General features: G+C 43.2%; 1 long non-coding RNA gene across 1 annotated transcript in view; it reads left to right on the top strand.

The window, feature by feature from the left end:
• Positions 1 to 9,616, top strand: part of LOC311590642 — a 185,977-nt gene extending 176,361 nt beyond the window's left edge. Inside the window, exons 10-11 of the long non-coding RNA XR_014776942.1 lie at positions 6,647 to 6,811; positions 9,523 to 9,616. This is a non-coding gene — a long non-coding RNA (uncharacterized lncRNA). The remainder of the gene's footprint in view (positions 1 to 6,646; positions 6,812 to 9,522) is intronic.
• Positions 9,617 to 13,346: the final 3,730 nt, after the last annotated feature.

Here is a 13,346-nt window from a genome sequence, read left to right as displayed (position 1 = left end):
CTTTGCTATTTCTTTTAGAGTGAATTTCTGGGGTTACCAGGCCTCTCCTTATATGTCTATTGTAAAGTTTTCACTGCTTTGTTTCCAAAGCAGTTAAAAATGGCTCTTACACGTCAAAGCATGCATTTCCAAAGGCACATAGGATCGTCTAGAATCAGAGAGCAAACTCCATGGTTCATCCCAGTGAAGCAGCCCAGGCCCATCCATCTTTTTGTTCTCCAAGAAGCCAGTGCCTGGGGATGTGCATACCCTCATACAGTGAGCTGAGCACTCCACACCCACTCAGCAGGGCCAGGAATCCCACTGGCTCAGGTCACTCGGAGAAAACTCCATGGCATAGAAATACTAAACTATATTTCAGTTCACAGTGATGGAGGTCTTTGAAAAATATGCTTCCCTAATTTTATTGTTTTGTTTTGTTTTGTTTTTGAGACAAGATTTCTCTTTGTAACCCTGGCTGTCTTGGAACTCTTTCTGTAGAACAGGTTGGCTTTCAACTCACAGAGATTTGTTCCCTGCCTCCTGAGTGCTGGGATTAAAGGTGTTTGCCACCACAGCCTAGTGCTTGTCTAATCTTTTTTAAAAATTCAATATTCTCAGCTGGCCTGAATAACTTAATTTATTGAAAATAGAGACCACTTGGTTTGAAAGACTTTTTTATTTTTTGGTTTTTTTTTTTTGTTTGTTTTTTTGTTTTTTTTTGAGTTGTTGTTCTCAAATTATCTCCTTTCTTTTAAGAAACTCAAAGGTTGGAGTCAAAGGTTTGAGACAGTGATGTCATGGCAGGGGATTTTGAACAAAGTCAGAGGTCCTTACCTCTCAAACGAGAGTCCCAGTCAGGTCTGGACCCTTGTGCTCCATCTTCAGAGGTATCAGAATTAACAACGGAGCTGACTTCATTTATACAGTTATATGGAATTAAAGATCGGCTGCAATGTGATATTGTTTGGGTTAGACCTTGTGCCAACAGCTATGGGCAGAAACTTGGTTCTTAACGAGCACACATCCAGCACAAATGCGCTCTTGTTTCAAAGGAATCTTCATATGAACAGTGTGTCACGGCCCTGACTTTGTGTTGTCAGTGCCCACAGCAAATCTGTGTGAACACAGGCTTGACACAGGGGGGCGTGAGCTTCAGGGGAGACACTGAGCAGGCTCCCCAGTATGAGGGATTTTGCTCACATTTGGAAAGCAACTGGCTAAGACTGGAGATATCAGATGTCTAAGTTCTGTGGTCCAAATAGTTTGGCCCACATGGCTTTGATCCCAAAGACTCCCTTGCTGATTTTAATTAGGTGGAATCACACTTTTTGATGAGTTATTCATTGATTCTTAAGCAAGGAAGATGGCCCGAAGCACCGCTCAGTTCCCAAGAATTTCTCAAGTGCTCTTTTCTGGCTGTGAAAACTGTCTTTCACATCCAGGAAAAACATGGAGGGCTTATTTAAGGAAGGCGATGCCTAGAAACTGTCAGCTTTACATCACTATAAACTATATAGATATGAAAACAAACTGCCTTAATATGATTATATGCGTTTTCTCTTTGGTATGCGCATGTATGGGTCTGTGTGTAATCAGGGGACCTCCACTCCCAAACCAGTCCTTATTAGACTGTCGTGAGGGATAAAGGCCAGAGGGGAGAAAAAGGGGTGGGAAAGGAAGGTGTGTGTGTGTGTGTGTGTGTGTGTGTGTGTGTGTGTGTGTGTGCATTTAGGCCAGCTGCCCAGTAGAAACACTCTCATGCATACTGATTTGGAAGGGAGCCTCTCTGCTAGGCTTTTCCATTCCTTCCCTGAGGTGCACAGCTTTTCAGTGAGTGAGAGCTAGGCTCTCCCATCTTACAATGGGAAAGAGGCAGCCAATGAATATAACTCAAGTTAAAAAGAGCAATGGGGTTGCCCTCTCCTCCTGTCTCGAATGTGGCAAAATTAGAGGTGGGAAACTCAGTGGAGTTTCAGAGAAAGAAAAGGATGGAATCATTTGTTCACTCATCTACTTCTTACCTCAGGATGAGGTCTAGAGGAGACCCTGGGCTAGCCTTCAGCAACCCTAAGTCCGTGTCCTTGTACATTAATTTATTTAAGACATATTTGATAAATGAACAAAATGCATTTCAGCCCTGGGACTCTTGGGTCAGAAGGTGTTACTCTCAAGGAGCTCTGTGGAGTGTAGGTGAAGGAGAAGAAGAGCCTCCAGGAAGTTCTAACCGGTGGGGAGCTGTGTCAATCCAGACACTTTTTTTTTTAAAGGAGGCGCAGTCAGAGCTTTGAGGAAGGAAGTAGCCTGGGCTCCAGTGGATAAGAAAAAAGGAGCCAAGCAAAAGCATCTTCTCACTGGATCTCCCAGACTGACCCAGACTCTATGATCACCTCTTCGTTCTTCCTAGTCCAGCACACTTGGGGACCAATGAATTCAAAATAGTTCAAACTTTATTCCATTACTGCCGCAGTTTAGCAGCAGTATTATCACATTCTTTCTAAAAACGATTCTCTGCTGCTTTCAGAGATGTACAGCATCGCTCATTTTTGATACTCGGCAAGAATTTTAGAAGCTATGGGGTAGAGAGCATAACGTTTCTTCTATGTTTAAAAATATTACACTTGTTAGCTAAGTGCTTTGCTCCCATATGCCAGACACTACAGTGGAAGGGAAGCCAGAGGAACCCCAGTGTGCCCCCAGGGGGGAGTGCCACTTGGTAAAGTCCTATTGTCTTAACCGAGCACACCTCCCAAGCAAGTTCTCCCATGTGACCATCAAAGAGACCTGTTTGAGGACTTCAAGGATACTCACTTCAGTGCTGTTTGTGGTGAAAAGCTGGTAGTGGCACTCACATTCAGTAGCCATCCGGATGGCATGGGGCAGCTCCAAGCCCTGACCTGACGTACATCTGGTATCAGCAACCTGTGAGCTGTTGCCAGTGAGATGCTGGGGAAAAATGATGGAAGACGCTAAGATAGCACATAGTGGAACATATTGTGGCATACAGTAGTATTCAGGAAAATGAAAGACTCATATAAAGAAGTAATTTATGAATTTCCTAGGAATATACGTGAACAAGACAAACTGTATTAAACTGAATGACTGTCCTCCGGTAGAAAGACGGGGAGGAGAAAGAGTACAAGACAGGGATGACGACCAACAAAAGAAAATCTCTTCCTCCTTTAGACCAGGATAGATAAGGTGCCATTGACTAAGAAATAGGATCCCATCTTTCTGAGGTCCTCTACAAAAAGATGAAAGGAAGGAACAGAGGGAGGGCAGAAAATAGGTAAAGGTAAGATAGAAATTAAAGATGAACCTGCCCTCCTAGGATGGTCATTTCCTGCCAACCAGCCCACCAGGCTGTAGAGCAAAGCTGTGAAAGTCATCAACTCTCCCACGCAAGACATTCCTCAGGTTTACAAATAGACCAGCAAGCTTTGCGCTTAGTAACATCTAGCGTACAAAGGAAGAAGCTTTGAGGGCAACAAGAATTGATGGAAGAAGGAGAGATGGAGAAGGCGCTCCTGTGAGTGCCACATCAGAATGAGAAACACGGTTCTTGGGACTCCATCTGTGTACCACCTCATCCTAGGAGATCTGGCATGACAGAGTGAGAGAGTGAGAGAGCGAGAGAGCGAGAGCGAGAGAGAGCGAGAGCGAGAGAGAGCGAGAGCGAGAGAGAGAGGGGGACCTTTGGAGGTGGTCCTTTTTCTCCCCAAGCATTGGCCACGTAGAACCAATGATACTCAGCTGTGTAGGGACTCGCTAGGCATCCCAGCAAGGTGACCCCCAGAGCCAAGTATCCAGTGACTTCCTTCCAGAACTCTCCATGGACCCAGGCCTAAGCACAGGGTGGCATTTATGGCACTGGATGAGATTACAAGAGTTTCAGATTTGGGGTTGGGGATTCGAGGCAGGGTTTTGCTGTGTAACAGCCCTGGCTGTTCTGGACTCACTTTGTAGACCAGGCTGGCCTCCAACACACAGAGATCCACCTGCCTCCCAAGCGCTGGGATTACAGGTGTGTGCCACTGCACAGACTGAGTTTCCGGTTTTCAATGAGAAATAGAATTACTAACAGGATGATTCTTGGTGGTCTCCTGTGACGTTTCCTAGCCAACGACACTGGGGATCAAGGAGGTTTCAAACCTTCCTCTTTGCTAGTACTGCTTCCCAGATCTGAAACTGGAATATTCTTCCCATGAAAGCCAGTTTGGCGGGGTAGGTGGTTCAGAGAGATACCAATCTGAAGGGTGGGAGCAATAAGAAAAGAAAAATGTCCCTGTTTCCAAGATTCTGTTTTTAGATGATTATTTTGGTGACTTTAGAAAGGGAAGAATCTAAAAATACTGACATATCAGTACGTTCAATCTTAAATTGATTATTTTTCAAGGCTTTCTGTATCAAACTAAGAATGAACTAAATTTCCATTTTAGAAACATCTGACAAAAGAAATTCATACCTTATGTATCATATAATGACAAAAAAAAAAAGTAAAGAAAAGAAAGAAAAGAAAACCTGCTCTACATATCAGAAGAGTCCAAGCCCATGACTTTCCCACTTTCCCAGAAAACTGATCACTTTTTAAAGGCTGTTCCTTGAGCCTTTGAATGCAGTGTTCTGTCTGTTCAATGTCATAAGAAGGGTGGTTCATCCCTCTGAATCGATGACGTCACTTATGATAGAATAGCTAGTTCTTTTTTTTTTTTTTTTGCTAGTTCTTAAAACAGCTAGCAAAGTTCTCTCATCATACTTGCTTTACCTTCCTATGCACAGACTCAGTTCTTCCTCTCACAGTAAACTCAGAAAAACATTTGTTTTTTATTTTTTTAAGGTTGCTTATGTAAAGCATTCTCACCACCCCCAGTCTCCAAGTTCATTTTTGACATTTGCTTCTAGGGCAGTCTGTTTATTTATTATGACCTTGGATTCATAGACCTTTGATTAGCACATATTTATCCTCTCATCTGAGAAAGGAGAAAGACAAACTCACATAGTTTACTTGTAATCTTTGGCCCCCTGCCACTTTGGTAGCTAAGGAAAAAAAATGTGTATTTTACAGTCAACACACATTTGTTGCAATGCAGTTGGAAGAAGACCATCTGAAGTTGTCTGTGTACTCAAGAAAATTATATATTGTTCACCTGGGTAGCAATTTGTGTTCTGGCAAATCTTTATTTGCTCTCAGGGGAACCTATTTAATATAATTACATTTAATTGATATTTGTGGTGGTGGATTAAGGAAAAAGGAACCGTCATTTAATATGCCTCAGGATTTTATGGGCCTTGTATTTCTTGGCTTGGTTTTCAAAATACACGTAACCACATTTTTAAAGCTAGGTACTTAGATAAATTCAGTCATTTATTAGAATGGTGTGCCAATAGGGTTAGAATTAAAATTTCACATCCATCTGCTGAAACAGTGAAGGATTGAATCTTTATCTTCACAAATATTTTCTTAGATAATTGTGCGGTCTAAAAGTTTACATGACTGAAATATGTTGTTCATGATTTATTTAGCTGGCGATTTGGCTCCCCTCCAGCCTCACAGGAGAAGCAGGGCTGGTTTCGAGAGCAATTTACACACTTCACTTTCTAGCTTCCTCGTGGTCTTGGCTGTGGGCTTGACATTTTTCTTTCAGCAAATGCGGTGGAACGTTCCTTTTCTTTGTTGCCTGTGAGACAGTTGGATTATTTAACTGGTGGCTCCAGGCAATGTTCAGGCCGCCATATGCCTTGTGCCAGGTCTACTTCGTATATATGTTGCTGTTTTGCTTATATGAATATCTGTTGGCTTTTTAATTCATTTTAAAACAAGCAATCCTACAGAGCAACGCACCCACCGCTTAAATAAACAAACAGTTTAATGATGTATAAAATGTCCCCGAGGCCAGTTATGTTGATGCATGATAATATCTCAGACTTTGGATGCACTCAGAGCTGAAGGCAGAACTGGGTTAGGCCAGCAGCTGGAGTGATTGGTGGAGCCATGTCCGACCAATTAATTTTACTTGCAAAGAGAGAAATCCTTATTAAATAACATGATATAAGACAAGTTTCCCACCCTCGAACTTCAAAGGGAGAGTGCTCAAAAAAAAAAAAATGAGATGATCCTAGTCAAGGCAAGAATATTTTATACAGTGAGCAGATTCTTTGCAAAGACCTGTCTATCTTAAGAGCCCATTTCTCTGATCAAAGCATCCAGGTTTTCCTCCTTCTCTTTTCCACCTCTGCACTCACAAAAACGCACCCAAGAGGCTTCCATCTCAGAGCTGAACACTGGTATCTAGTCACCATTCTGTTCCTAAGATTCCACTTGCAAAAAAGTTAGTGTAACAATAGTCCAGGAGCTAAGCATCCTGACCTTCTCCAGGGGGAGGAAACATCAGGTCAGATCTGGGCATGAGAAGAGCTTGGATCTAGGATCAAAATGGTACAATTCCCTCACCTTCTGGCCTTGAGATGCCATCTCTGTAGAATGAGCTGACGCACAGATAATATTTGCAATCCCTTCCCACTTTAAGAGGACTTTGAATATTATTTATCTTGTAACCCCTTTAGCTGTCATGTACGTATGTTTCTAGTGCTGTATAGTCTCTGTATATAAGCCACAGTCTTTCTGAGGAAAGACTAGAATGGTGTTTTATTAGCTCTTTTCCCTCAGTGTACAGACAACACTTTCTAAGCTATGGTCATGAAGTGTGCATCCTACGAAGTATTAAATTCCTCAGTGCTTTTCCATCTCCTGCCGTGAAGAAACCTAGGCCCAGAGAAGTCAAATGACCTGCTGAAGTCAGATGGTGGCAAAAAACCATACCCATTGCCTGAGGTGAGAAGTCTCCTGCTAGGCATCTGTGCTATAGTTAAAGATGCTTCCTAACTTATGATTGCCTTAATCCCCATAAACCCAATGTAAGTTGGAGATTTTGCTAAGTTGAAATTGCCTTGATTATCTCCAGCCTCGGACACATCAGAGTCATAACCTAACTGACCTTAAAAGTGTTCAGAATGCTCGCTCGCATCACCCTACAGTTACAGGAAACCATCTATCAGAAATCCTGCTTTGTAAACAAGAGTCTTGATTTGTTTTCTATCCCTGTGATAAAAAGACCATGATAAAAGCAAGTTGGAGAGAACAGAGTTTATTTCAGGATATAGCTTATACTCTATCAGTGAGAGAATCACAGCTGGATCTGACAGCAGGAACCTAGAGGTAAAAACCGAAGTGGACGCCATAGAGGAGTGCTGCTTACTGCCTTGCTTGTAATGTCTTGCCCAGGTTATTTTCTTATAGAACCCAGGACCACGCAGTCACCCCAGGGGTAGCTCTGCCCACAGTGGACTGGGCCCTCCCACATCAATTATTCATCAAGAAACAGCACCTTTCTTTGTAAGGGCATTTCCTTTAACCTTACAGGTACTTTACACATACGTGATGGCTCCCAGTTTTGTGCTTTTCTGAGATTACTATATGTATGAATGTTTGTGTCTCTGTGACGATATGTGTTTCTTGTGTGTTTTCTTCAGCTCTTTTTATTCTGTTTCTTTTGCCCTATTCTGCTTGGTTTGTTTGTTTTTAATCTTATTTTGTTATTCTTTAGATGTCTGTTTTCTAACAAGAGACAGAAAGGTTGTGGATTCTAGTTGGATGGAAAGAGGGGAGATCTAGGGAGGGCTGGGGGGGGTGAGGGGGGAACCTTAATCAGAATATAGTGTGTGAAAAAATTCTATCTTCAATAAAAGAAAAACAGAAAAATATTTTTAAAAGAAAAAAATTAAACTGCCCCACTCTCAGCTTGCCTGTGGGCCAATCTGAGAGAATTTGCTTTCAATGGAGGTCGCTTCTTTTTCAGATGACCCTAGCTTGTTTCCAGATGGTGCAAGAGAAGCAGCACTGTTAGCACTGACATGCTATCTATTTTCTAATGCCACGCTGAGTGGTCATAGGAATCTCTTCCCGTCACCGGCAATCTCAAGCCCAGCCATCAAGGACATTGGGCAATTTCACTTGGCAAATAAGTGACAGAAAAACTGGAATCAGCTGAGAATTTTTATGGAGAGATGGAGAGTGCAAAGGGAAGGCATTCAACACACACATGCACGCACACACACACACACACACATGCATGCACACACATGCATGCACACACATGCATGCACACACACACACACATGCGCACGCGCGCGCGAGCGCTTGCGTGCGCACACACTAAAGGTTGCAGGGAGTGACAGGGGAGGATAAAGAGCTGTTTGCATGGGAGCAGTGGGAAGATTCTTCCTTGTTGGAGGGAAAAGCCACATCTTTGGAGACCTGAGAGCACAGACTATTTCCCGATATGATTTCTCTCCCATGACTGTGTCTTCACTGTGAAATCGACAGCCAGGAAATGAGGGCAATGCCAAAGAGTTACTTAAAATTCCCCGGTGAGATGCCGTGTCTCTGAAACTGTGGAGTGAGGTAGGTCTCCATATGAAAATCCTGGGCTGCTTTGTCATTTTTCATTAAGCCATCCATTTGTTGGCCTGAGATGACAGCCACATGACATATCCAAATAACTTTCCTGTCAAGGATATTCAGACAGAGAACAGAGATGAAGTACAAGAAAGCAAGGCTGGGAGAAATGCGTCCTTCCTCATGGGTGGAAGAAAACGTGTTCTTTCTGTTTTAAATTTAGGGATCTGAAATTGTGGCTCTTCTCTCCAGAAGCCGACAAGTTCCCAGGCCTTGAAATGATGCTGTTTAACATAAAGAGGAAGACAGGTACCAGAGAACACAGTTGAAACCTGCAGGAGCATAAGGACTTCTGGTCTCCTAGACATGAGAGAGAAAACAATAGCCCTGGTTTGACAGGATGCAGTTTGGGGTGAAAGGTGTCTCTGTGTCTAGAGTGTGATGGACTCACTTCTCTATGTTCTCAATGTCGCAAACAATCCACCCTATGCAGTAGGGTCATCTGACAAAGATGTTTAAGAGCACACAGACGGTGGGTTGGGGGTTGGGGGGAGAAATGGCTGTGGCCTTGGAGTGCATGAGTCACCTGAAGTCGGACAGAGCTTGGTAGTATATCAGCTAAAATGAACATGACAGAGTCATATGGACTGATAGCTTTTTAGCAGGGCTGGATGTGTCTCTATGGAAAGAGTTCAAGTCTTTGAAGAATATGTTTCGTTTCCTTTTCCTTTTCCTTTCTCTCATCTTCCCCTCCATCTACTTCCGTCCTCCCCTCCTTTCCTTCCCCTCCCCTTTCTTCTCCTCTCCTCCTGTCTTTTCCTTTCCATTCTTCTGTTCTTATCTCTATCTGACCACTCCATCCTCTTCCTCCTCCTCTTCTTCCTCTCTCTCTTCTTCCTTTCTTTCTTCTTTCCTTCCTTCTCAGACCCAAGGATACATCCTAGGGTTCCTTTGCATACCAGAGAGGTGCTGTACCACCCAGCTATTAACCTAGCCCCACCACAAGGCCTGTTCAGGTCAAATGATCTCTAAGCCTCAGAATCTTCATCTATGAAATGAAAAAATTTTGAAAACCTCCTCTCTTGCAGAATTGCTATGAAAATATGGACACATCTACGGTGCACGCTCTCCGGGTGTCAGGCGTGGTCAGGAGCATCAGCTGCTGCTAGGAGACACAAGACCTCATCTGATAGGTAGGAAGACCTGGGGGGGGGGTCAGTGCCCCATCCGAGGTTCTGCAGTTGCCCTTCCTGTTGTCATGTGCACATGTTCAGATCTTATGTAGCTGTTGGCCACAAGGAAGAACAAAGTCACCTTTTCAGCTTCTGAGTCAGGGACTGATGTGTCAAAGGATGACAAATGTCCACCCACAGCTACTGCCTGTCTGTCAAGAACCTGTCTGGACCATATTAATTTTTTGATAAATACTGTCCAGTCCGGTGGTTCCATTTGTAGCTGTTGAAACCAGACTTACAGAGATTCACTAACTCAACCATTTTCACACTGCTGCTAGTTTCTGAGTTACCTTACATGAGTTGTTTGGATGGAAGTTGTGTCGTTGTGTGCAGAGTGCATGGGCAGAGATGCATTTCTCTTGGCAGAATGAATAAGCAAATTGTCATCTGGTGCCCTAGTGTCTTCAGAGCTTTGGTAGGAGTAAGACCTGAGGTGTCTGAAGAGTGAAGCAGTTCATACGCAGCATAGTCTATAAAACCCACAATTTATTTCTATATGTTCATTTGCATCTGGTGCACACACAGCTGTTAAATATATTCCGCGAGAACAGAAACATGACCCATTTCCATAATTTTTGAATTATAGAAATATTTAGTAAAACTGAAAATATAGCAAGCTTTTAGAGGCCGTTATACTGATTGAAGGGCCCTGACAACTTCTCCTAGCTCATAGTCATGGGAAACAGATGTGTAGGTCTCCTTAAGGGAGCAAAGTTGCGAGACATTCGTAGGGACCAGAGAGAGAGACAGATGTCTTCTTTGAGATTTCAGAAGTCTCCACTGAAGAGATGGAGGGGCTGACTTCCAACTCAATTCAAGTCATCAGTCGGGCCCTGTGTGGGGTGGGCAGCACCGACAACACGTTCTACCCCTTCAAGCTCTGACAGATGCAGCTGGGCAGAGGCTCAGAAAGCATCTTCCCTGAATAGGGCCAAAACGGGGATGCTTCCAGGACCCGCACTCAGGAATGTGGTTCTTTTTTCAGCAAGCTTTCTGTACTGTGTCACATTTATGAAAAGAAACACATTTTCCTAATTTGTTGTCTTTGTTAAAAAAAAAAAAAAGGCAAAATGACAGAAAGAAAGACCACATCCACATGGGATAGTCAGAAGCCAGAAGGTTTGTTTGAGAACTGAGCCCACCATGGACTGGCCACATAGATTTCAGGCATACAAGACTTTACTATACTGAGCTGTCTGCCATGCAGGATTGCACTACATTAGTCTAAATCTCCTCCAGGAAACTCCAAGCAGCGTTCAACTATGATGGGCTCTTCATGAATGGAGATGTGTGTGGTCATAATTTGAGTATGATTTGAAACACAATTTCTCTTAAAATTCAAGTTAGCCCAATAAATATACAGAAAACCCAAAAATAAGTCAGCCTATAGACGAGGAGGACAGGGCATCCTGGGCCATACATGGTAGAGATGACAAGGTAACCACAATCTCTCTTTGACTCCATCTTGAAGTATCCATGGGAAACCAGTGCAAGGCCCGCACGGAAGGGAAATGGAGCAACAAGACAGAGCAGTTAAACTTGAGGCTGGAAAGCAGTGGAATGGCAGAGCAGCAGAGGCTTAAAGCCAAGTGAACCATAACAGACAAAGGACAAGCCTGGGAATTTACAAAACCTGTTTTGCAGAGCCCTCCGGAGCCTTAGGAACCGGTGGCATGTGGCTCTGGATGTGAGGGGAAGAACCTCCCAAAACATGGAGGGGGATTGGTGTGGTTATTTAAAACTGATCAACCTTCACCCCTTTTCATGAGTTAGGGCAAGTATTTTATCACGAGTCTAACTGGTTCCAGATGTAAAACCTACAGAAACAGACTTTAGAGGTTCCCCAGTAAATGACTCAGCTATATCCATTTCGTCAACATTGACTGATTGAGGTACAGGAGATTGAACCAAAGAACATGTGCATATTAATAAATATACATGGTACCAGACACTTAAGTAATAAGGTTGTGTGTGTGTGTGTATGTGTGTGTATGTGTGTGTTTATGTGTGTGTGTATGTATGTGTGTTTATGTGTGTGTGTATGTATGTGTGTATGTGTGTGTGTGTGTGTGTGTGTGTGTGTGTGTGTGTAGGGGTTGAGAATAAACAGAAGAAAGGGTCAAAATGGAAAGGGAAAGGAAGAAAAGAAAAGAAAAAGAAATGCCACCTGGAGCCTACATTTAAGAAAAGTAAAATAGACTACTTTAAAAATGGAGCTATTAAGATTGAGAGGAGCCCAAATTTATTGGTATGAACACAAATATTTTGGGGGTAATTTGATAATATGACCATTTAGCAAGATAACAACAGCAGTTTTTACCTTAGGGCCATGACCTCCCTAGCCATGAGCATTTGACCAAGATTATGGTACCATGCATGAAATTCTCTCTTTTGAAGTATCCCTCCCTCAAATCCAATCAGAATAGGATAGTAACCCCATAACAGCATGCCACTGTTGCGTCAGTGTGCCACCTTCCCTGGTGGACTGGTATTGCAACATTCTGGATCCAGTGCTGGATAAGACCACTTACGTCTTTTCTCTCTGCAGCTTTCGTAGCACCTTCTGATACTATGAAGCCTACAATTGTGGGGGAAGTTTCCTCATCAGTTGGAGACTGTGTTCTGTTGCCAGTGTGTGCTGGTGTCAGCAATAGGGTCTCAGCATGTAATTAGAGTGGGTTACCAAGAACAGTGACAACAACTTCCATTCCTCTGAGGCCTCCCTATCCTACAACTGGCAGGTTGATGACCCATGCTTTTCACAGATCTTCTTTAATTAAGTCTTCTGGGAGCAGCATTGTCTGCCCGTGTAGGATAATGTAAGATAATGTATAAACTAGATCACCAGCCATGGCCTTCTATAAGGCATTTTCCTGCAGCCTTACTTGTATTTACCATACCCACAGCCTCTTTCACACTAATATAAACCCCAAGCTTTTCTCTCCTCTTCTTTCATTTCACCTGTAACCTGCTAACCCTCCAACTGCATTTTCCATTGGTTAGTGAGTTAGTAGGCTTCCATATGGCTTTCCACACACCCTTCCTTTGAGTTGCCTCTCCTCCCCAACTCCCTATTTCCTTCATACTCCGTACCCCTCCCTGAGCAAGCTTTTCTATCCCAGTGTTCCAACACACTACTTTGGTTTTATTTATAATCTAAGATCCTTTGTTAAGACACTTCACTCTCAACGGTCCCTTTCCAGTTGTCTGCTTCCTGCTGGGCTCCTAGTCATGCACATAGAACAGAAGATTTGAATCTAGTGTCTGCACATGTGAGAGAAAATACAGTTTGTCTTTTTGACAAGTTACCTCATTAAATATAGTGTTTTTCCAGTTCCGCCCACTTACCTGCCCATACTGTGATTTTTTTTTCTTTATGGTCCAGCATTGTTCCACCATGTATAAGTACTCCCATGTTCCTATCCATCCATCCATCTGTTGATGGACATCTAAGTTGATTTGATATTCTAGCTATTATGAACAGCGTGGCTATGAGCAGGATATGCAAGTATCTCTGTATGTAGTAAGCTATAACGTCCTTTGGGTGTATGACCAGGAGAAGCTCCTATTTTGCAGTTGGCGCTAGTCAATGCTGAGATGCATAACTGGCCAAAGTGCTGAGAGTGCTCAACCCTAAGTGGGGCATCCTTCTAAACCCTCACTAAGGCTCAGGGAAC

The sequence above is a fragment of the Acomys minous genome (assembly GCF_964271855.1).
Source record: "Acomys minous genome assembly, chromosome: 19".
Classification (NCBI taxonomy): domain Eukaryota; kingdom Metazoa; phylum Chordata; class Mammalia; order Rodentia; family Muridae; genus Acomys; species Acomys minous.
This window is presented reverse-complemented; position numbering and strand designations above follow the sequence as displayed.